The sequence below is a fragment of the Mobula birostris genome, chromosome 9 (assembly GCF_030028105.1).
Source record: "Mobula birostris isolate sMobBir1 chromosome 9, sMobBir1.hap1, whole genome shotgun sequence".
NCBI classification, from domain to species: domain Eukaryota; kingdom Metazoa; phylum Chordata; class Chondrichthyes; order Myliobatiformes; family Myliobatidae; genus Mobula; species Mobula birostris.
Window position 1 is genome coordinate 145,772,638 of NC_092378.1, and position 21,670 is coordinate 145,794,307.

Genomic DNA, 21,670 nt, shown 5'->3' on the forward strand with positions numbered 1-21,670 from the left:
AGACTGCACGCGGCATCTGAAAGCAGTCACCCTCAGACTCAATGAGGAGCTGGGCCCTTTCAGCAGTTGGGCCAGTGATCGACTGGACAGTTCAGAAGGGGGTGCCACCGGGGAGAGGTCCTTGCAGACAGTTAGATAGAGACCACCCCCAACCCCTTCCTGTTCATTGATGAGAGGGCCTGTGGGTGCTCCTGGAAAGAGAGTTTCAGCGACCAGAGAATGAAGGGCTGAAGACAAAGGAATGTGATTAAGCTGAAATCAGCCTGCAGGGAAAGAGCCGACAGGCACACGAAAGAAGCCGCATTTCTAAAGACTTGTTCAAATTTCTTGAACAGCCTCTCTACTTAACATTTGGTAGGTAGCGATTAGGGATTACTACGGTAGATATCGAGGCACACAAAATTGGGAATTTCGAGGCAGGGCGTTTTTGCTGCCCTATTTGAGTAGATCCTCTTAGGTTAGCCTTTCCTGGTACAAATTTACTTTTTCCAGGAGGGCCAAGAGGAGGGACTGTTAAACTGATTTTTGGGTTTAGGCCATTTACATTTAGCAAATGGCCTTGGCTACCAGTCTTCTGTTCCCTGACAATGTACTGTGGATTTAGTTTATAACAATGTATTTCCTAAAAGCTGTGAATACCATTTCAGACGCTGCTGGCGCCGGTGGGATGGCTGTAATCAGAAGGTGTGAAGTTTGTATGTAGCTTCAAAAGAAAGCATTGTCTATACTTTGTAAATATGGATTGCCCTTTGTGTTTAGCAAATAAATATCGAGCCCCACACTAAGCCAGCAGACCTTTCCACCGAAAGCATCTCAGTATGATATGATGCCTGCTGTACTTTGTATTGTCGAATAAAGAAGTTGCTTTGTATCTACCTGTAACTCTCTCTCCGGTGATTTCATTCACGCAATAGCAGCGGATCTTCACTCTCCCTAAACACCAGCGGTGTAACAGGCAAAAGAAGAATCACGTGGCAGTATCTCAATGCATAAAAGCATTGAGATACTTAAGTTCATAAGGTTGTCAAGCCAAGGAGTGGTAGTGGGGACAAGCTCCCACTACCTAAAAGTGCTCCTCATGGCACGCGCCTCAAATAGCCTCTGACAACCAGGTCCAACTCCTGGCCTTCTCGTGTAGCTTAGCCTCCAAGCCCAGCGGAACTGTTTCTACTGACAGGAGAAGGGGCGAAGGTAGGTCCTGGCGCCTTAAAGCCAGTGCTTCGGGTAGATGGAGCTCATCAGCCTGGGAAGGCAGTCCACTTAAGAGAGGGAAAACTCTGATTTCAAACCTCCGCTGCCTTGTGGCCATACCCACTCATCGGAAAGGCTTCAGGAGTAAACCCTGAGGACAAATCCGGAGCTGGAATTCCTAAGGCAGTCCAACATTGTCTTCAACCTCTTTCTGGCAACTCCTGCAACGACACTGGTGCCAAGCTGTATCGGCCCTTGCCCTTCTCTTGGACAACATTGGTGTCGTGGGGAGGGGAGACTTGCTGCATGGGCAACTACCAGTCTTCCATACAACCTTGCCCAGGCCTGCGCCCTGGAGAGGAGAAGCAAGACTTTCCAGGCGCAGATCCATGGTCTCGTGAGACTAACGGATGCCACCGAAAAGCATGCAGACAAGGTCAAGAGGTTCAGCTGCTGAGCAGACCAAACATTAGAATGGGGAAGAAATGATCTCCTACTACAGCATCAGAATACTATGAAGGTACACTTAGTGGCCACTTTATTAGGTACAGGTACAAAGCATTAGAACACTCAATTCTGACATCTCATATCAAGCAATTATCTTCATTTGTAAATCTACAAAGATGAACCATTTCCTATGTATACTTTCCTGTGGAAGTCACTAGATCACAATCAGACCAGCTATCCTGTGAACATTATTAATAATTAACTAAATTAAGGATTTACTTGTCACAGCAGTGTATTAAACTCATTTTAGCTCTACTCTCTGTGATCTATGGTCTCTGCTGTAAGATCTACAATATGACCTCGATGGTCTATAGTATATGGTCTCTGGCCTAAGCTCTACCGTCTGTGCTCTACGGTCTGTGGTCTATGTTCTCCGGTTGAAGGGAGTCCTCCCAAAATGGACTCTTCGTGGTTTCACTGAGAGTTTCAACAGAAAACACAACCAAAAATGGTAGGGAACATACACAGACAAAATGGTGGAGGAACCCAGCGGGTCAGGCAGCGTCAATAGGGGTGTGGGGGCAGGGAAATAAACAGTCAATGTTTTGAGCTGAGACCCTTCATGGCATTTGTTGGCTCTCTCTCAAAGAGCAAAACTCTCCCCATTTCCTCAACAGATTCGGTCGCTGGCACTGTAAACGGTTGTGCTAACCACCATGTTACTGTGCCACTGTGTGTGTGTGTGTGTGTGTGTTACTTTGAATTTCCAGCATCTGCAGAATCTCTTGTGTTTAAACTTTAGTCGTATTCAAACGTATTTGCAGAAAAATTCTCGTCAAACAATCAGTTTATCAATTCTGTCTTTAAAGTGATGGCAAAATTGATTTAAATCTATGGTACATGATGCTGCATCTTTTAGGGAGATGATTGTAGAAAAGAAATGGAAGGAGCCCTTCTACTGGGGGCCTCTCTGGCAGACTGGTATAAATCAGGAGTTCCCAACCTGGGGTGCACGCTCCCCTTGGTTAATGGTAGAGGTCCACGACAAAAAAAGTTGGGAACCTCGGTATAAATGAATACTTGATGGTCAGCATCAGCCAGGTGGGCTAAGGGGCCTGTTTCTATGTTGCACGTTTCTAATTCATAAAGTAGGTGTGAGGAAGTAGGAATATAAGGCGATTCACTAAGGCTGCGTCCACACTAGACCAGATAAATCTGTAACCGAAGCTTTCTCTCTTCGTTTTGACCCTCTGTCCACACTGAAACGGCGTTTCCCTCCTCCAGAAACGGAGCTTTTCTAAAATGCTTTCCAGAGTGTTTAAATCTGAAAACGCCAGTTGGGCATTGTAGTGTGTACGGGGTAACCGTCTAATTTTAAAACCGCTGTCATGACGTGCCGGAACAAATGGTGGCGGCAGTGCAGCATTTCATTGTTTTCATGAACGCGACCTCCGACACCACAACAACAATATCTGACAATAGATGGGTAACAGCCTAATGTAACATTGTAACATACAAGATAACACTGATGCAGATATGTTTTTATATGTTTAACAGGGTGCTTTATTAGTGTATTGCTTATGCAAACATTCAATAGATGCAATTGTCACTTTCGCCCAGTAACTCGTTTTATTGCACAATAATACACAAAGACATGGCAAAAGTAAAGGCAAACAAATGAGGTAACAGCAGATTTCACTTTTGCCCAGTAACAAGCCTTATTGCATTTAGTTGTAGCTGTTGTCCCTTTCATCGGTGAAGAGACTATGGCTGTAGGAAATGTTTCTGGACAAACACGCACCGAGTCTTTCATTTGGCAATTTCCTTTTAAGTTTTTCTAGTCTGTAACTGGACCAACTCGCACCAAGTATACCAATTCCTCTTCGCTTGTTTTCTGTGTGCCCAGTAGGAGGAGAATTTGCCCAAATACCCGTTTTAATGTGGACAGAGGTATTTTCAAAAACACCTGGTGTGGATGCCTATCATTTTCAAAATTATCCAGTCTAGTGTGGACGTAGCCTAAGTTAGAAAACAAGCAACACATAAATTGGCCAAGCTGGACATTGCAGAAAAGAGGCACAGAGGACACTGGAGGGGACCTTAATGCAAACAAGCAGCTGGATTAAGGAGGACGAGGGACAGTTCAGCAGAAATGAACTTGCAAAATTTGTCATTTGTAACTTGGTAGGACACATTTCAATTATGTTGCGAGACTATTAAAAAAAAAGAGAGAACAAACTCTAAAGGATACAGAACCTTTATTATATATGGGACAGATCTGAGAAGTTACGACTTTTTATTGTACTTGCACAGTTTTTTTTGTATTATTTGCACAGCCTGTCTTAACCCCTGCCCTAGAGTGTAGGAGAATGAGGGAAGATTTGATAGAGGTATACAGAATTACAAGGAATCCAGGTATGGTAAATGCAAGCAGGCTTTTTCCACTGAGGTTGGGCGAGACTAGAACTAGAGGTTATGGGTTAAGGGTGAGAAATGAAATGTTTCAGCAGAGCATGACTATTTGCCAGTCTTTGTGTGCAGTCCTGATGAAGGGTCTCAGACTGAAATATTGGCTGTTTATTTCTCTCCGTAGATGCTGCGTTCCTCCAGCATTTTGTGTGTGTTACATGCATCATAACATTTGCATCTGAAGAAGTTACATCTTTCCAGCATGTCAACAGCTAACTGGTAAATTAACAAAAAAGTACTCCACTAAGTCAAAAAAAAAGACTAAACTGATCCAATATTTAACTACTAAAGAAAAGCAAGTAGCTGGAAGTGAGCAAACCAGTGGGCAAATCTTCCCAAAAGTTAATGACTAGACAGTAAGCAACAGCAGAGTGAACAAATTGCTCAAATAGTTTTGGCTTCCAATTGCATTCAGTCAAGTGACAAGCTATAAATAACCGTACTGATTTAAAAAAAAGAAATTCAGCTTTAAACTTTCACCCTTGGCGCTGTTTAATTAACTTTGGGAGCACCTTCAGGAAATTTTGCGCTCTAAACAGAGAGGTGGAATGGAGTTGAGGGTCCCACCAGACAGATACATAAGGGACATTTAAGAGACTCTTAAAATAGAACATGGACGGAAGAAAAATGGAGAGCTATGCAGGAGGGAAGGGTCAAGTTGGTCTTGTTGTTCAGTCGTAAATTTGAGTCCGACCCTTCGTGGCCTCATGGACCATAGGGTCCATAGGGTTTTCATGGCAAGATTCGGAAGTAGATTACCACGCCTTTCTTCCGCACAGATACTGCTGCTGCCCAGGTTGGGACCCGGCCGGATTCGAACCTAGGACCATCTGCCTTGAAGTCCAGTGCTGATGCCACTACACCACCAGCCGGCCCCAAGTTGATCTTACAGTAGGTTAAAAGGTTGATACAACATTGTGGGCTGAAGGACCTGTACTGTGCTATGTTCTATGTCTGAGAGCTGCATCTTGTTAGTTTCACAAGTACACAGTGTCATTATAATCCCTACAAGTGCACATATCATACAACTACCAGCAATTTTAATTTGTTTGGCAGTTCTTGTTAATTCATCTACGCTTGTGATGGTGTCCACTGTAGGAGTGCTAACTGCTTGTCTTGCTTCAGTGCAGATCCATCGTTACAGGTGCAGACAAGCATTAACCAGCTTTAATGGGTGTAACTAAGTTAGTAGCTATAGCTTGCCGTTCTAACAATGCTTGCTGTCTCAATGACAAAGTGGTGGAATGGGTGAGCAGCTCTAAGCTCCTGGGTGTTAGCAACTCCAAGGATCTGTCTTGGGCCCCACACATTGACACAATTATGAAGAAGGCACACCAGTGCGCTACTCCATTAGGAGTTTGAGCAGATTTGGTATTATCACCAAACACTCTTACAAATTTCCTTCGCTATATGTATTCTGATAAGTTGCATCACAGCCTGGTAAGGGGACTTCAATCCACGAGCCTACAGAGGGTTGTCAACTCAGCCAGCTCCATCATGGACCCAGTGCTGAGAAAGGGTCTTGGCCAGGAATGTCGACCGTTTATTCCCCTTCATAGACGCTGCTCCACCTGCTGAGTTCCTCCGGCATTTTGCATGTGTTGATCTGGATTTCCAGCAACTGCAGAATCTCAGGTGTTTCAGTTTGCCCTCCATTTGATCTACTACCCCAAAACATCTTTACATAGATTTTATTTTTCATAGCTTGGGTGCTGGGAGAGGTAATATTTCATCAATAGATATAATGTTCCATTTCCAGATACAGCTATTCAACAGTCCCACTTGGGAAAAAAATGGTTTTAAAGGTGACAATGAAATCCTGTGTAGTTCTGGGCCATCCTAAAACGGGAAAGCTGCATTTGTATTTCACTGTCGACTCCAGCAAATGACTAAGAGTTCATTACTTGTCTGAATTTGAAGCAAAGTGCCAAGATGCATGAGTCATACACTACTGCACCCAGTGTTAAACAGTTCAGACCGAAAAACAGAGTAAGTTATCACCCAGGCAACAACAATTGCACGTTGCAATCTCCACCACACTCCCTTGAGAATCCTTCCTTTTTTTGCAAACTTACTATTTCAAGTACAGGAAGAGTGCAGTGAGAATTTACGAAGATGTTGCCAGGATTTCAGAACCTGATTTACAGGAAAAAGTTGAATACATTAAAACTTTATTCCCGAGAACAGAGGTTCCCAACTTGAGGTCCTTGGTTAATGGAAGGGGTCCACGGCATGAAAACGGTTGGGAACCCCTTCCCTAGAGTGTAGGAGAATGACAGAAGATTTGATACACAAAATTATGAGGAACCTAGATATGGTAAATGCAAGCAGGTTTTTTCCACTGAGGTTGGGGGAGACTAGAACTAGAGGTTATGGGTTAAGGGTGAAAAATGAAATGTTTCAGCAGAGCATAATGAGAAACTCAGTGTGTGGTGAGAATGTGGAACAAGATGCCAGTGGAAGTGGTAGATACAGATTTGATTTCAACATTTATGAGAAATACGGATAGATGCATGGCTGGGAGGGGTATAGAGGGCTTTAGTCAATGGGACTAGGCAGTTTAACAGTTTGGCACCCACTAGATGGGCCAAAAGACCTGTTTCTATGCTGTACTACGCTACGACTTTAAGTCATTCGTTCCATTTTAACTTGCTACGTGTGACAATAATAAATTAATTCTAATTCAGGTCCACGTGAACTCCGAAAAGAATAATCCTATCAGAGCAAATCCTTTCCTTATTTCTCGCAGCTCTGCATTTTATGCCTGTGACTCTACAATGCAAAACAAAACCAGGTGAATACTATACCGATGTAGTTATTTAAGTTAAAAGAGTGGTTATTTACTCCTGAGCCATTAGAAGGCCTGCATTGTTCACAATCTACCTCATTATGGCCTGGCACCTCATTCTCACCCAGTTCAGCACTATCTCTTCCACATTTAATTTTGCACTCTGTTAATGTTTTTCCTTGTACTACCTCAATTGCATTGTTGCAATGAAATGATCTGTATGGATGGCATCCAAAAGAAATGTTTCACTATCGAATACTGCAAGGCCAAGATAGGGTGGATGTGGAGAGGATATTTCCAATATTAGGGCAAGTCTAGGACCAGAAGGCACAACCTCAGAATACAAGGACGTCCCTTTAAGAACAGAGATGGGGTGGAAATTCTTCAGCCAGAGGTTGGTGAACCTGTGAAATTCATTGCAACAGATGGCTGTGGAGGATGTCATTGGGCATATTTAAAGCAGAAGTTGATATGTTCTTGATTAGCAGGGGTGTCAAAGGTTACAGGAAGAAGGTAGGAGAATGGGGTTGGGAAAGATAATAAATCAGCCATGATGGATTGGAGGAGCAGACCTCTTGGTCTTAATGTACCTCAGTACATGTGACAATAACAAACCAATTTACCTGGATTAAGGGACAGGCAATCAGTATACAGTTTTGTATTCCTTTCATCAGAATTTCACATTCTCCTATGCTAAAACTTTTTATTTGAAAGTCAAAACAAAAGTGATCTTTTTACAGGCAGTGTATCTACAGAGGAAGTATTAATGCGATAGGTTTGCATACGTTTGTAAGCACCGTTCTGATGAAAACGATCCAGATTAGAACCACTAACTTGAAATATTAGGTTTGTTTCTTTCTCCACGGATGCTGATTGACCCATTGATTTTTTTTTCTTCATTTTCAGGGTGCCACTTCCAAAATCTGGAGGATTTGAAAATTCCCCAGTAAGATAGAGGTAGTACCTTTGATGTCTGGCATGCTGCTCCTTACCAGACAGGGTGGACGGGCATCACTGGTCCTCATCCATTTTCTAAATCTCTCACGTGTTGGCTCCAAACGCCATACCCCGGTAAACTGCTTCAGCTGGTGGGCTGAACCACGTGAGGGTGTGATGTTAACACGGCACAACTGGGCGAATGACTTCCATGATGAAATCACCGGCCATGGTAGAAAGGCTCTCAGATGAACTATAACAGTCACGTGTTCACGACCAAGGCGAACCACCTATTTGGAGGAAATCGGCTGTGGTCAACCCTGGAGAGGGATGGGCTCCGCCAGGTTTCAGATGCTCAAGACAAGCCGCATGGTGAGCACACCAAAAAGCAACTTCATACCAGATCGGTCACAGCCCGGGTTACCAATGACCACGCTATCCGTCTCGCACCAGCACGGACGCGATAAATAATTCGACACAGAAGATCCGTGGCAGAAAGAACATCACAATCACCACATGGAATGTAAGAACGTTGAACCAAGCAGGGAAGCTCAAGGAACCCACGCATGAGATGAAAAGGTACAACTGGCACCTCCTCGGGCTCTGTGAAGCCGGATGGAAGAACGCTGGAGAAGTTCATACTGAGGAAAGACATGTGCTCTATTATAGTGGAGAAGAGAGCAGACATGAAAATGGCGTAGGGTTCCCAGTCAACAAGTCCATCAAGAACGCTGTCCTAGGACGCCAACCAGTGTCAAGCAGGCTCATGACCATCCACCTGCGAGTAAAGCCATTCAACATCACAGTGGCACAAGTCTACACCCCAACAACAGACTACGACGATGAACACATTGAAGAATTAAGATGAGTGGGGGGGATCTCATCAGCCTCTCATGCAATGACACCTCCAACGAGAGGGGACTACGCCTGCTGGAATTTGCCAGTTATAACAACATGGTGCTGTCAAACACACTTGGAGAGCACAAAGCATCCGGAAGATGGACCTGGCATGCCCCCAGTGGTCAACATCACCAGATTGACTACATCCTGGTGCAAAGACGGCACAAATCTGGTGTGAACAGATCAAAGACCAGAACACTCCCAGGAGCAGATGTGGGCAGTGATCATGACCTTGGCATGATGAACATCAGAGTGCGCTTGAGGAGAATCAACAAGCCAAAAAACAGCCGGCTGAGATTAGACCTTGGAAAATCCGCCATCTCTGAAGAACTTCAGGCAGCAAGTAGAGGACAGTTTGCACCAATACGCCTCTTTGATGAAGACCTGGAGACCACCACAACTAACTTTAAAACAGTGATGACGGAAACAGCAAGCAAGATTCTGGAGAAAAGCCGCCACAAGTCTAAACCATGGGTCACCAACAAGGTACTAGACATGTGTGACACAAGAAGGAAATTAAAGAAAGATAAAAACACAGCAGAGGGAAGAACAGAATACAGGAAAATCAACAAGGAAATCAGGAGGGAAATGAAGGAAGCAAAGCAAAGATGGATAGCCGAACAATGTGCGGACATTGAAGACAGCCTCTCCAACAATAACAAAGAAGGCATTCCAACTGGTGAAAGATCTTACCAAAGAGAAACAAGCCAAAGTGAACATCATCCAAGATAAAAATGGCAAAAGTCTCACAGAAGGAAAGAAAATAATAGAAAGGTGGACAGAGTATTGTTCAGAACTGTACAACTACCAGAGCAAAGGGGATCCAAGCGTGCTGAATGTACAGGAATCTTCCAATGAGGATGACTATCCAATCATGCGTGAAGAAGTTGAAGCCGCAATACGATCACTGAAGTGCGGGAAGTCAGCAGGAGTTGACAACATCCCTGCTGAACTGCTGAAGCATGGAGGAGAGGCCACGATAGACATGCTTACCACCATCTGCAACAAGATCTGGCAAGACAGGTGAATGGCCAACACCTTGGACTCAGTCGCTGATCATTGTGCTTCCCAAGAAAGGCAATCTCCGACTTTGCCAGAATTACCGGACCATCAGTTTGATCAGCCATGTAAGCAAGGTAATGCTCAGAATCATCTTGAACAGACTGAGACCTTAGGCAGAAGACATCATTGCCGAGGAACAAGCAGGTTTCCATAAGGGCAGAAGCACCACTGAGCAGATTTTCAACCTCCGCACCTTTTGTGAGAAACACCTTCAGCACCAGAGAGTTCTACCACGTCTTCATAGACTTCAGGAAGGCGTTTAACAGAGTCTGGCATGATGCCTCATGGGCCACCATGAAGAAATTCAACATAGGGCAGAAGCTGACTCATACAATCCATCAGCTTTATGCCAAGGCAACCAATGCAGTACTCACTCAGGGCACCATCGAGGAGTGGTTCCATACCTCTGTAGGAGTCCGTCAGGGCTGCCTCCTCGCCCCCACTCTCTCCAACATCTTCCTGGAACAAATCGTAAGTGTTGCCCTTGAAGATCATGTGGCACAGTCAGCATCGGACGGAGGAACATCACAAACCTAAGATTTGCTAATGACATTGATGGACTTTCAGGAAAAGAGGACGAACTGGCCAACCTGGTCAGCCATCTTGACAGAGCCTCCACAAAGTTTGGAATGGAAATAAGCACCAAGAAAACCTAGCTCATGGCAAATGCCAACAGTGCCATCACAACAGACATCTCAGTCCATGGTCAGAAACTTGAGACAGTGCAGCAGTTCAAATACCTGGTGGCAATTATCAGTGATGAAGGATCAAGACCAGAAGTCCTGGCAAGAACTGCACAGACAATGACTGCACTATCCAAACTCAAGACAATATGGAGGGACAGCAACATCACCATGAAGTACAAGATCAGACTCCTGCGTGCGTTGGTATTCTCCATCTTCTTGTATGCATGTAAGACACAGACCCTCATAGCAGAACTACAGAGCAAGATACAGGCATTGGAAATGAGATGCTATCGCAACATCTTGGGCATCTCATACTTGGACCACACCACAAACGAGCAGGTCCGCAAGACCATCCTGCACCACATTGGCCCCCATGAAGACCTTCTCAAAACGGTGAAGAAAAGAAAGCTGAGATGGTACGGCCACGTAACAAGATCCAGTGGCCTTGCAAAGACCGTTCTACAAGGAACTGTGGAGGGGAAAAGAAGGAGAGGTAGACAGGGGAATAGGTGGACGGACAACATTAAAGGACAGACAGGGAAAACAGTTGCGGTGACCCAGGATTAGAATCGTCATCATTTTTGCACAGCAATCAATGATAGGCTACTATAAAATACAGCTGCATGGTAGCATAGCGGTTAGTGTGATGCTATTATAGTGCCAGTGATCCACGTTTAGTTCCCGCCATTGTCTATAAGGACCTTGTATGTTCTCACTGTGACCATGTGGGTTTCCTCTGCATGCTCCAGCTTCCTCCTACGTTCTAAAGTTGTACGGGTTGGTTGGTTAGTTGGTCATATGGTTGTAATTGGACAACATGAGCTCAATGGGACTAAAAGAACTGTTACTGTGCTGTATCTCTAAATAAAATACACAACTTTACCATCAATAGGCAGAAAATACTATTTTCCTTCTACTCTCTAAATAATTGAATGAACACGGGGATAAATTGGAAATTTCAATCTTTGATGTTAAATCAGACAAGTTGCTGATACCAGGATGGATTGAGGAACATAAGCTTGACACAAGACTCCTGCTGTGTTGGGCAGCTGTGAGTCTCGGTCTCCTGTACACTTATGAGATGTCTTCTGTAGGCAATCTATCTTGAGAAACTGGAAAACTACCACCGACACTGTCAATAGTTAAATACTCCAGATCCACTGGAAGGGGAAACAAAATATGTCAGCATCCTCCCCCAGGACAACATCCCCCATACTGAGGCCCTAGTTACACTCAGCCACTATGCCAGGCAGGTCACATGTCTGAGAATAGATTCCAGACACCGTTCCCAGATCTGTCACAGAAGGAGATGATTATGTAGACAAATTAAATGATTTAATGATACACTGAAAGCCTGCTTGGAAGAAATACGCAACTCCCACTGATTCCTAGTAATTCCTGGCTCGTGATGGATCCAAGTGGAGAAGTAGTAGTATTTGGGATGGTATTGAGAATGGAGACCAGGCATCAGAGTACAAAGAAGCCCAGTGTCAGCCTCAACAACTAACAAGCACCAATAAGTGCTGACAATAATTAAATATTTAGAATCAGAATCCCATTTTGGATTACTGCCAACGAAATCCACAGTCACGGTTATGGATACTGGAGTAAGCAACATTGTTCTAAGATGCTTAAGACATCTATCGATCCTCAAAATCGGCACTGACTTGGGTTAGGAGTATAGTTCTGTTTTAAGAAAATGGAAGTGTGGAAAGCAGGCTGGTTAACAGGTACAGTTGAAACATACAGGCCTTAGATATCCACTCCTGACTATCCTGCTAGTGAATGTACAGTAAACACAAAATAATCTGCAGATGCTGGGGTCAAAGCAACACTCACAACACGCTGGAGGAACTCCTGACGAAGGGTTCTGGCCTGAAACGTCGACCGATCTTTTCCACAGATGCTACCCGACCTGCTGAGTTCCTCCAGCGTGTTGTGAGTGAATGTACAGTCTCTGCAAAATAAAACTGAAGACCTCAGAGCAAGATTGCAATACCAGAGGGGGATCAGACACTGTTGTCTACTTTTTCTTCATGGAAGCTTGGCTAACCTCCACCATTTTGGACACAGCACTGCAGTTCAAAGAGTTCACCACCCACCATAAAGACAGGATAGCCAATTCTTTTAAAGGTAGGGGAGGCGGATTAACTCATCGTGATGCACAGACGAGGTAGTTCTGTCTCAATCCTGCTCACCCTACCTGGAACAACTAGTGGTCAAATGTCATCATTTTATCTGCCAAAGAAGTTTTCTGCCATCATCTTGGTGGTGGCGTACACTGCATGCCTGGTCAACGTCAGGAGGACACTGGAGCAGCTGATCATGAAACAGCGCACCCTGATGCCTTCTCAGTATAACTACCACCAACATATCATCTGCGGAACCAGAGGCACCAGCACACTTGACCACTGTTATATCACCATCAAGAACACTTACTGTGCTATCCCACAATCACAGTTTGGAAAGTCTGATCACCTGGCTATACTTCTACTCCCAGTGTACAGGCAACGACTGCAGGCCACAGCACCAGTGGTAAGGGCCAAGCAGATATGGTCACGGGAGGTGAAGGAGTGCTTACAGACTGCTTTGATTTAGTGGACTGGACAACATTCAGGGATTCATTTTTGAATCTGAATGAATATGCCACAATTGTCACTGACTTCATCAAGACCTGTGTATGAACCAGGAGATTTGTAGTCTGGGCTAGATCTGTGGAATTCAGGACAGGTAATGCAGAACTATACAAGGAGTTCAGGTATGACTACTTTAAGAGTGAGAAAACAAATTCAATTGAAGTTGGAGATGGAATTGGATGCATGTCAGCTCTGGCAGGGTTTTGTAGGCCATTAGTTATTAGATAGCAAAACTGAACATCATGTTTGGCCGTGGTGCTTCAGTCCCAGATGAGCTCAATGCATTTTATGCACATTTTGAAAAGGAGAATAAAACTACACTTGTGCAAATCCCTGCAGTACCTAGCGACTCTGTGATATCTGTCTGTTTTGGAGGCAGACATCAGAACGTCTTTCAAGAGGGTGAACACTCACAAGCCATCAGGCACTGAGGTGTACCTGGTAGGGCACTGAAAGCCCATGTCAACAACTGACGTAGTGATCAAGGACATCTTCAATCTCTCGGTGCTGCAGTTGGAGGTTCCTACCTGCTTCTGAAAGAAAATGACCCTAACAGATCCCAAGAGGAACAGAGTGAGCTGCCTCAATGACTATCACCCAGTTGCAATTACACCTACAGTGATGAAGTGTTTTGAGAGGTTGGCAATGGCCAGCATCGACTTCTGCCTAAGAGAGGACCTTGACCAGCTGCAGTTTACCAATCGCCACTATAATTCTACAGTAGATGCAATCTCACTGGCTCTCTGTTCGGCCTTAGAATACCTGAACAATGGTAATTACCCATATCAGGCTGCTGTTTGTGGATTACAGCTCACCGTTAAACACCATCACACCCTCAATACTAATCAACAAGCTCCAAAACCTGGGCTTCTGTATCTTCCTCTGCATCTGGATCCTTGACTTCCTCATTAGGAGACCACAATCAGTGTGGATCGAAAATAACCTCTCCTCTTTGTTGACAATCAACACTGGCGCACCTCAAGGATGCATGCTTAACCCACTGCTCTACCCTCCCTACGCCCATGACTGTGTGGCTAGGCATAGTTCAAAAGCCAGCTACAAGGCATAAATTTGCCAATAACACAATTATTGTTGGCAGAACTTTGGATGGTGACAAGGAGGCATACAAGAGTGAGGTAGATCAATTGGTGACTAGTATTGTAACAACAGCCTTGCACCTAACATCAGCAAGACAAAGGAATTGATTGTGGACTTCAGGAATGAGTAGTCGAGGGATTAACAACAGTCCTCATCAAAGGATCAGCAGTACAAAGGACCAGCAGTTTCAAATTTCTGGATGTCAACATCCCTGAAGTTCTATCCTGGGCCCAACATACTGATGCAATTACAAAGAAGAAACAATACTAGCTATATTTCACCAAAAGTTTGAGGAGATTTGGTATGACACCAAAGACCCTTGCAAATTACTCCAGATATACCATTCAGTCTTCCAACTGGTTGCAACGACGTCTGGGATGAGGTACAGGAGCCTGAATAGACACACTCAACATCTTATGAACTTCCACTTTGCCATCAGATTTCAGGTAGTGAACGCACGAACACAACCAATATTTTTCTCTCATTTTGCACTACTTCTTTAAGATATTTTAAAATATATTTCTTATTGTAATTTATAGTTTAAGAAAATATTATGTATTGCAATGCACTGCTGCCGCAACACAACAAATTTCAGGACAGATACCAGTGATATTAAGTATGATTCTGATTGGTCACCTCAAGGAACCAGATTAGAAAGCAAAACTACTGAAGCAGTAAAAGAATTATCCTATGAAAACAAGAATTACAAAAAAAGTCTAACAAAATAAATCTTTAAGCACTTCTTCTAAGTTTCAAAACACTTCCAAGCACCATACCCTTTCTTCACACTGTATCCTTAACTGCATCAGCACATCTTTGAACCATTTCATCTGTCCACGTAATACTGTACATTTTCTTTTTGTCTGTAATGCCACTGGCATTGAGGGCAACTTTTGGTGCTGTTTCTGCAACAACTTTTTTGACCAGTCAGGGTTGTTAGCCCCGAGCTGAACCCCCAAACCTGGAGGACCGACGGACCACTCTTAGTCTGGCCTCTACCCTTTGACTTGTTTGGCACCGTGACCCCACCAAGAGTCAAAGCACAAGGCCCTGACTCCAGCCAACATAGCTTTCCCGGTCACTGAAGCACGCAAGCCTCCAAACCCCGATAACAAGGTTGTGGTCTTATTAGAGGAATACTGTATATATACTGATGATAAACTTGTGCAAACATTTTTGTTAATACAATATAGTGACAGGAATAATATGCTTAGGAATAATATGCTTAGTTGACAGGTACGACAGAAAGCCAAAGACTCAAAAGACTCCACAGTCTCAGCACTGGGATAATTTCATCGGTTTGCTGTGTCAGTTTTTAAAAATCTGGAACTTGATCCATAACCCTCGAATTTTCTGGCTAAAATCAATATTGGCAGCAAAATAACCAAAAATACAGGACCAATCAAGACTGCTTCATTGTAACATTTCAACAGTATGGAAATTACTAGTAATGTGATACAATCAGGTGTCAGGTACTTTATCTACAGTCTAACGATCATATCTAACAGACTACACATAGGATCGAAATATTGGTACTGGAAAAGAACGTCATGACTCAGAAGCACTACCTTCTGTCCAAGACCTCTTTCAGAGTCGATGCCTCCAGAAGACACGGTACATCATTAAAGACCCCTCACACCCTCTCCATGAACTGTTTGTTCTTCTGCCATCAGGCAAATGTTACAGGAGCATCAAAACTAAAACCACAAGGCTACTAAACAGCTTCCTCCCACAGGCAGTCAGACTGCTAAATAGCTGCTCCACCTGACTCTGCTTTGGACACTTTTAACTTGCACTGGACACTTATAACTTGATTTTAACTGACATGTGGCTGTTGTGTTTTACTATTTATTGTTATGATGTTTATCATTTAGTGTTGCGATTGTTATGATATGATTGCACTGCCCCTGAGAAACGCTGTCTCATTCTGCCCTGCAGAGCCGATGTATGGTTAGAATGACAATAAAGTTTTTCGAATCTTGAATCTTGAAATATGTAAATGGCTCACATTTGAGAACTCACACAGGAATAGCAATTTTATTCTACCACCTGGGGTTTGAGGAGAGTGGAGATTGGCAATGTCAAGAATGCCGTTGAGCTAATCAGACTGGATTTGATAGACAAATGCAGCCTGTAATCTTCAGAAGCCTTGGTAATCTGCCTCCACCTGGGTATTAGAGAATGCAAATTTGCAAAAAGAAACACGAACGGAACAAGTTAATGAACAAGAGAAGATCAGCAGATACAATTGGATTACAGAACAGGAGGTTTCAGATTTTCTTGCCCTAAACAAATTCTGGTCTCACTCAAGAGCTCTTAAAGTCAATGCTTAGCCCCACCATTGTAATACGTAATCAAAGCCACATTACCTGCAGCGCAGAAAATCAGATGATCGTGACATGTGTAAGATACAGTGTCATCTTATGGAGAAGTTACTTTTAAAAGCAAAGTTCTGTATCCTTCCTCTCTTCAGCTGGTTTTGCAAGCAGTCTGCTCAGCAGTGATGCATACAGAAAGGCATGTGTCCAATAGAGAGATATGCAAATAAAATGAGGGGAAAACCCAGTCCAAAACCAATCAGGTTGTTTGGCACGCATGAAAGGTTACACCACTATTGGCCTGACGTCACAGATCACAAACTAGAGGCATGCAAGCATAGTGCAAAAGACTAACAGAAGGTGGCCCAACCTACACAAAGACATTGTAGTCAAGGACAACAAAACAGGCACATAAACCTCAAAATATCATAAATTCAAGTCAGTTATTTCAACATGAGAACACAACCAACTTTAACATTATATTTCAGATATTAAGTTACACCAGCAAATTTGTTGCGTTCTGTGTTGTTTTGCTGAGTAGGGTGGACACGCTATGCTAGCACCTGAATGTGTGACGACACTTGCAGGCCGCCCCCAGCACATCCTCGGCGATTGTTAATGCACACGACAGATTTCACTGTCTGTTTCAATGTACACTCAGTGTCCACTTTTTTTTTTAGGTACCTCCTGTATAATAAAGTGACCCCTGAGTGTACGCTCGTGGTCTTCTGCAGCTGTAGCCCGTCCACTTCGAGGATCGATGTGTTGTGCACTCAGAAGTGGTGTTCTGCACACCACTGTTATAACACATGGATATTTGAGTTACTGTCTCTTTCCTGCCAGCTTGAAACAGTTTGGCCGTACTTCTCTGACCTCCCTCAATAACAAGGTGTTTTCACCCACAGAACTACCGCTCACTGGATATTTTTTTTTCCTCTCTCGCACCATTCTCTGTAAGCTCCAGAGACTGTTGTGCGTGAAAATCCCAGGAGACCAGCAGTTTCTCAGATACACAAGCCACCCCATCTGGCACCAACAATCACTCTACGGTCAAAGTAACTTAGATCACATTTCTTCCCCATTCTGATGCTTGGTCTGAACAACAACAGGACCTCTTGACTATGTCTGCATGCTTTTCTGCTTTGAGTTGCTCCATATGATTGGCTGATTAGATAGTTGCATTATCGAGCAGGTATAAAGGTGTAGCTAAAGTGGCCACTTAGTGCACAGGTGATAAATAAACATGATTTAGAATTAAAGCCACAAGCAATCCCAACAGCATAACACAGAACGTTAAGGCAGTAAACAAATCTCTGAAAGGATTAACTGTATAACATTAACCAGATAAACAGTATAACATTTCAAGGGAAAATAAGGTGGGGAAATGAAACTGAAGAATGGATCACAAATGAGGTGTGGAATCCAATTATGCAAAAACAGTAACAGAGTGGTGTGTGTCTTGAATGCACGGCCTGGGGCGCTGGTACAAAGAGATACATAAGGGGCTTTTAAAAGGTGTTTAGATAGGCACATAAATGTGAGGAAAATGGAAGAAAATGGACATTGTGTAGGCAGAAGGGATTAGTTTAGTCCCCTCATCCTTTACTTAGTTCCAAACTTTCAAATTACCAACAGCTTGTTATTCTCAAGTTTATTATAGGTTTTTGAGTGTTCTCACATCTTTGGTCTCATGTAACAAATAATCATAAATCATTCGACAGACCAATGTTTCGTTAACCACGGCACAGTAATTCAGACCAGCAATTCAGCTTGTTTTCTGTCTGCTTTGCAGTTTAGTTTTCAATCTGTGTATTCCTGAAAGTGGCAAAACAATTTAACCCAGCATTGCTCTCTCACACTGGCCTCTGAAATCTAAAAAAGCAAAGGTGTAAATGTGTTTAAATAAAAAAAATGAATGAGTGATGACTCAAAGAGGCAGCATCCATTATTAAGGCCCCTCATCACTCCAGCTATGCCCTTTTGTCATTGCTACAATCAGGGAGGAGGTACAGGAGCCTGAAGATATACACTCGGTGATTCAGGAATAGCTTCTTCCCCTTTTCTATCAGATTTCTGAATGGACAATGAACCAAGGAACACTACCTCACCACTTTTCTCCCTCTTTTTGCACACCTTATTTAATTTTACATACAATGCCTACAAAAGGTATTCACGGCATAACAGCCGTAAGATTGAGGTTGAATTCCCCCCGCTGTCTGTAAGGAGTTTGTACATTCAGAGCACTTCGGTTTCCTACCACGTTCCAAAATGTACGGTTAGGGTTGGTGAGTTTTGGGCATGCTGTGTTGGTGCTGGAAGCATGGCGACACTAGCACAATCCGCACTGATTTGATTTGACCCAAGTGACTCATTTCACCAGATGTTTCGATGCACATGTGACAGAAAAGGCTAATAATTCTATCTTTCAAATGACAATATTTTAATATCATTTACCAGGGAGTTATAAATGATGTGATTTTTTACTGACATTATGACTCACCCCTCCATGTATCTGCATATAGTGGATCACAATTAAAAAACACTGCTGCAGAGCAGAGTTGAGAGTTACTGAAACAACTGGACAAAAATGAGATGAGAACAGAAAGAAAGAAAGCACAAGAAACAGACAATAGAGTGCAAGAAGGAATATAGGAAGCAAAGTATCTAGGCGAGATAGTTCTTTCTTCATAACCGCAGAACCTGAATGACAATATAACCTGCATTGTAGTTTACTTTTAAAGAAATAAGTATTGCTAGGTTATATTTGACATTGTAAACTACACTGCTCCATATTCATCAGGTATCACTGCTGTGGGACACAGTGATTCACAATACACTGTAAATTACTGATCTTTGGTTAAGGGAAGCTCCCCGCGTATAGTAAACAAGTATGTTATTACCATTTCATTCTTAAAAAGAAACTACTTAATTACGATAGGTTCTTTCCCAATTAATCAACCTGTGCTCCACACCTTCTATCAAAACTGTCCCTTCAAATTTGTTTTGATTGAAATGCAAAAGATTTTGGCTGAGGTAATTGCCTCAAACTATACTGAGCATGCAATTGTCTCTGACACCCGTAAGACCATAAAGACTATAAGAGATAGGAGGAGAATTAGGCCATTCGGTCCAAACACTGCTCAGTCATTCCACCAAGACTGATTTCTTATCCCTCTCAACACCACCCTCCTGTCTTCTCTTGGTAACGTTTGATGCATTCACTAATCAAGCTATCAGCCTCCACTTTAAATATATCCACTGACTTGTCCTCCACAGCTTCAACATTCAATAGATTCAATGAGATTCCCCCTCATTCTTCTAAACTCCAGAGCTATCAAACACTCCTCGTATATTAACCCCTTCATTCCCAAAATCATTCTCGTGAACTTCCTCTGGACCATCTCCAAAGTCAGCACATCTTTTCTGAGATGAGTGTCTCAAAACTGCTTACAATACTCCAAGTGCGGCCTGACCGATGCCTTATAAAGTATCACTATTACATCCTTGCTTATATATTCTAGCGCACTCAAAATTAATCGTATTCTAACATAGCATTTGCCTTCTGTACCTCTGACTCCAACTGCACGTGGAGTTGGAATCCTACACATTAACTCCAACTCACTTTGCATTTCTGATTTCTGAATTTTCTCCCTATTTAGAAAATAATCCATGCCTTTATTCTTTCTACCAAAGTGCATGACCATACACATCCCTATACTTTATTTCATCCACAATTTATTTTCCCATTCGCCTAATCTGTACAAGTCCTTCTGCAGTATCCCTGCTTCCTTAACACTAACTGTTCCTCCACATATTGAGTGAATTTGGCCTTTTCTCCTTGGAGCGATGGAGGATGAGAGATAAATTGATAGAGGTGTATAAGATGATGAGAGGCATTGTGAGAGGTGTATAAGATGATGAGAGGTTTGATTCGAAGAAGGAGTCTGAGAGTCTGAGTGGGAGTGCCGAGAAAGACATTTTTGAAATTTTCGTTATTTTTTTTTCTCCAACAGCGTTCTGAGAGGCGGGACTGCGCAGGCGTGTGACGTCGGGCTGTGCAGCGCGGCAGATTTAAAAGGAACAGAGCCTCATAGAGCCGGCAGCGTAGTTTGTGGGCTGTGGAGTGAGCCGGGAGCAGAGTGAAGACTTAAGGGCTTCGGTTCAACGGGCTTAGGCGGAAACAGGCGAGGAAGGTTTGGCATTCATTTTCTGTTGTTATTTGAGGAGAGGGACAGTATGAGTGTGAGGGCAGTTTGCTGTTCTTGGTGTCGGATGTGGGAGGCCCTGGAGTCTCCAAGCCTCCCGGACGTCTACATCTGCGCCAAGTGCATCGAGATGCAGCTCCTAAGGGACCGCGTTACGGAACTGGAGCTGCAGCTCGATGACCTTTGTCTGGTCAGGGAGAGTGAGGAGGTGATAGAGAGGAGTTGCAGGCAGGTGGTCACGCCGGGGCCACGGGAGGCAGACAAGTGGGTCACCGTTAGGAGGGGGAAGGGGAAAAGTCAGGTAATAGGGAGTACCCCGGTGGCTGTGCCCCTTAACAACAGGTACTCCTGTTTGAGTACTGTTGGGGGGGACGGCTTATCCGGGGGAAGCGACAGTGGCCGTGCCTCCGGCACAGAGTCCGGCCCTGTAGCTCAGAAGGGTAGGGCAAGGAAGAGGAGGGCAGTTGTGATAGGGGACTCGATAGTAAGGGGGTCAGATAGGCGATTCTGTGGACGCAGTCCAGAGACCTGGATGGTAGTTTGCCTCCCTGGTGCCAGGGTCCGGGATATTTCTGATCATGTCCAAGATATCCTGAAGTGGGAGGGTGAGGAGCCAGAGGTCGTGGTACATATAGGTACCAATAACATAGGTAGGAAAAAGGATGAGGTCCTGAAAGGAGAATATAGGGAGCTAGGAAGGGAGTTGAGAAAAAGGACTGCAAAGGTAGTAATCTCGGGATTACTGCCTGTGCCACGCGACAGTGAGAGTAGGAATGCGATGAGGTGGAGGATAAATGCGTGGCTGAGGGATTGGAGCAGGGGGCAGGGATTCAAGTTTTTGGATCATTGGGATCTCTTTTGGCGCAGGCGTGACCTGTACAAAAAGGACGGGTTGCACTTGAATCCTAGGGGGACCAATATCCTGGCAGGGAGA

At 43.8% G+C, this 21,670-nt stretch overlaps 1 protein-coding gene across 2 annotated transcripts in view; it reads right to left on the minus strand.

Annotated features, from left to right (window-relative positions):
* The window catches only part of traf7 (TNF receptor-associated factor 7), a 118,542-nt gene that overhangs the window by 61,735 nt on the left and 35,137 nt on the right, over positions 1-21,670 (minus strand). The window contains exon 1 of one of the 2 annotated variants that reach the window (XM_072269056.1): positions 16,583-16,727. The exons of the other annotated variant lie outside the window; for it this stretch is intronic. The gene's annotated coding sequence lies outside the window, so the exon portion shown is untranslated. Of the gene's footprint in view, positions 1-16,582; positions 16,728-21,670 lie in introns of those variants that run through there. 2 annotated transcript variants of the gene reach the window in all.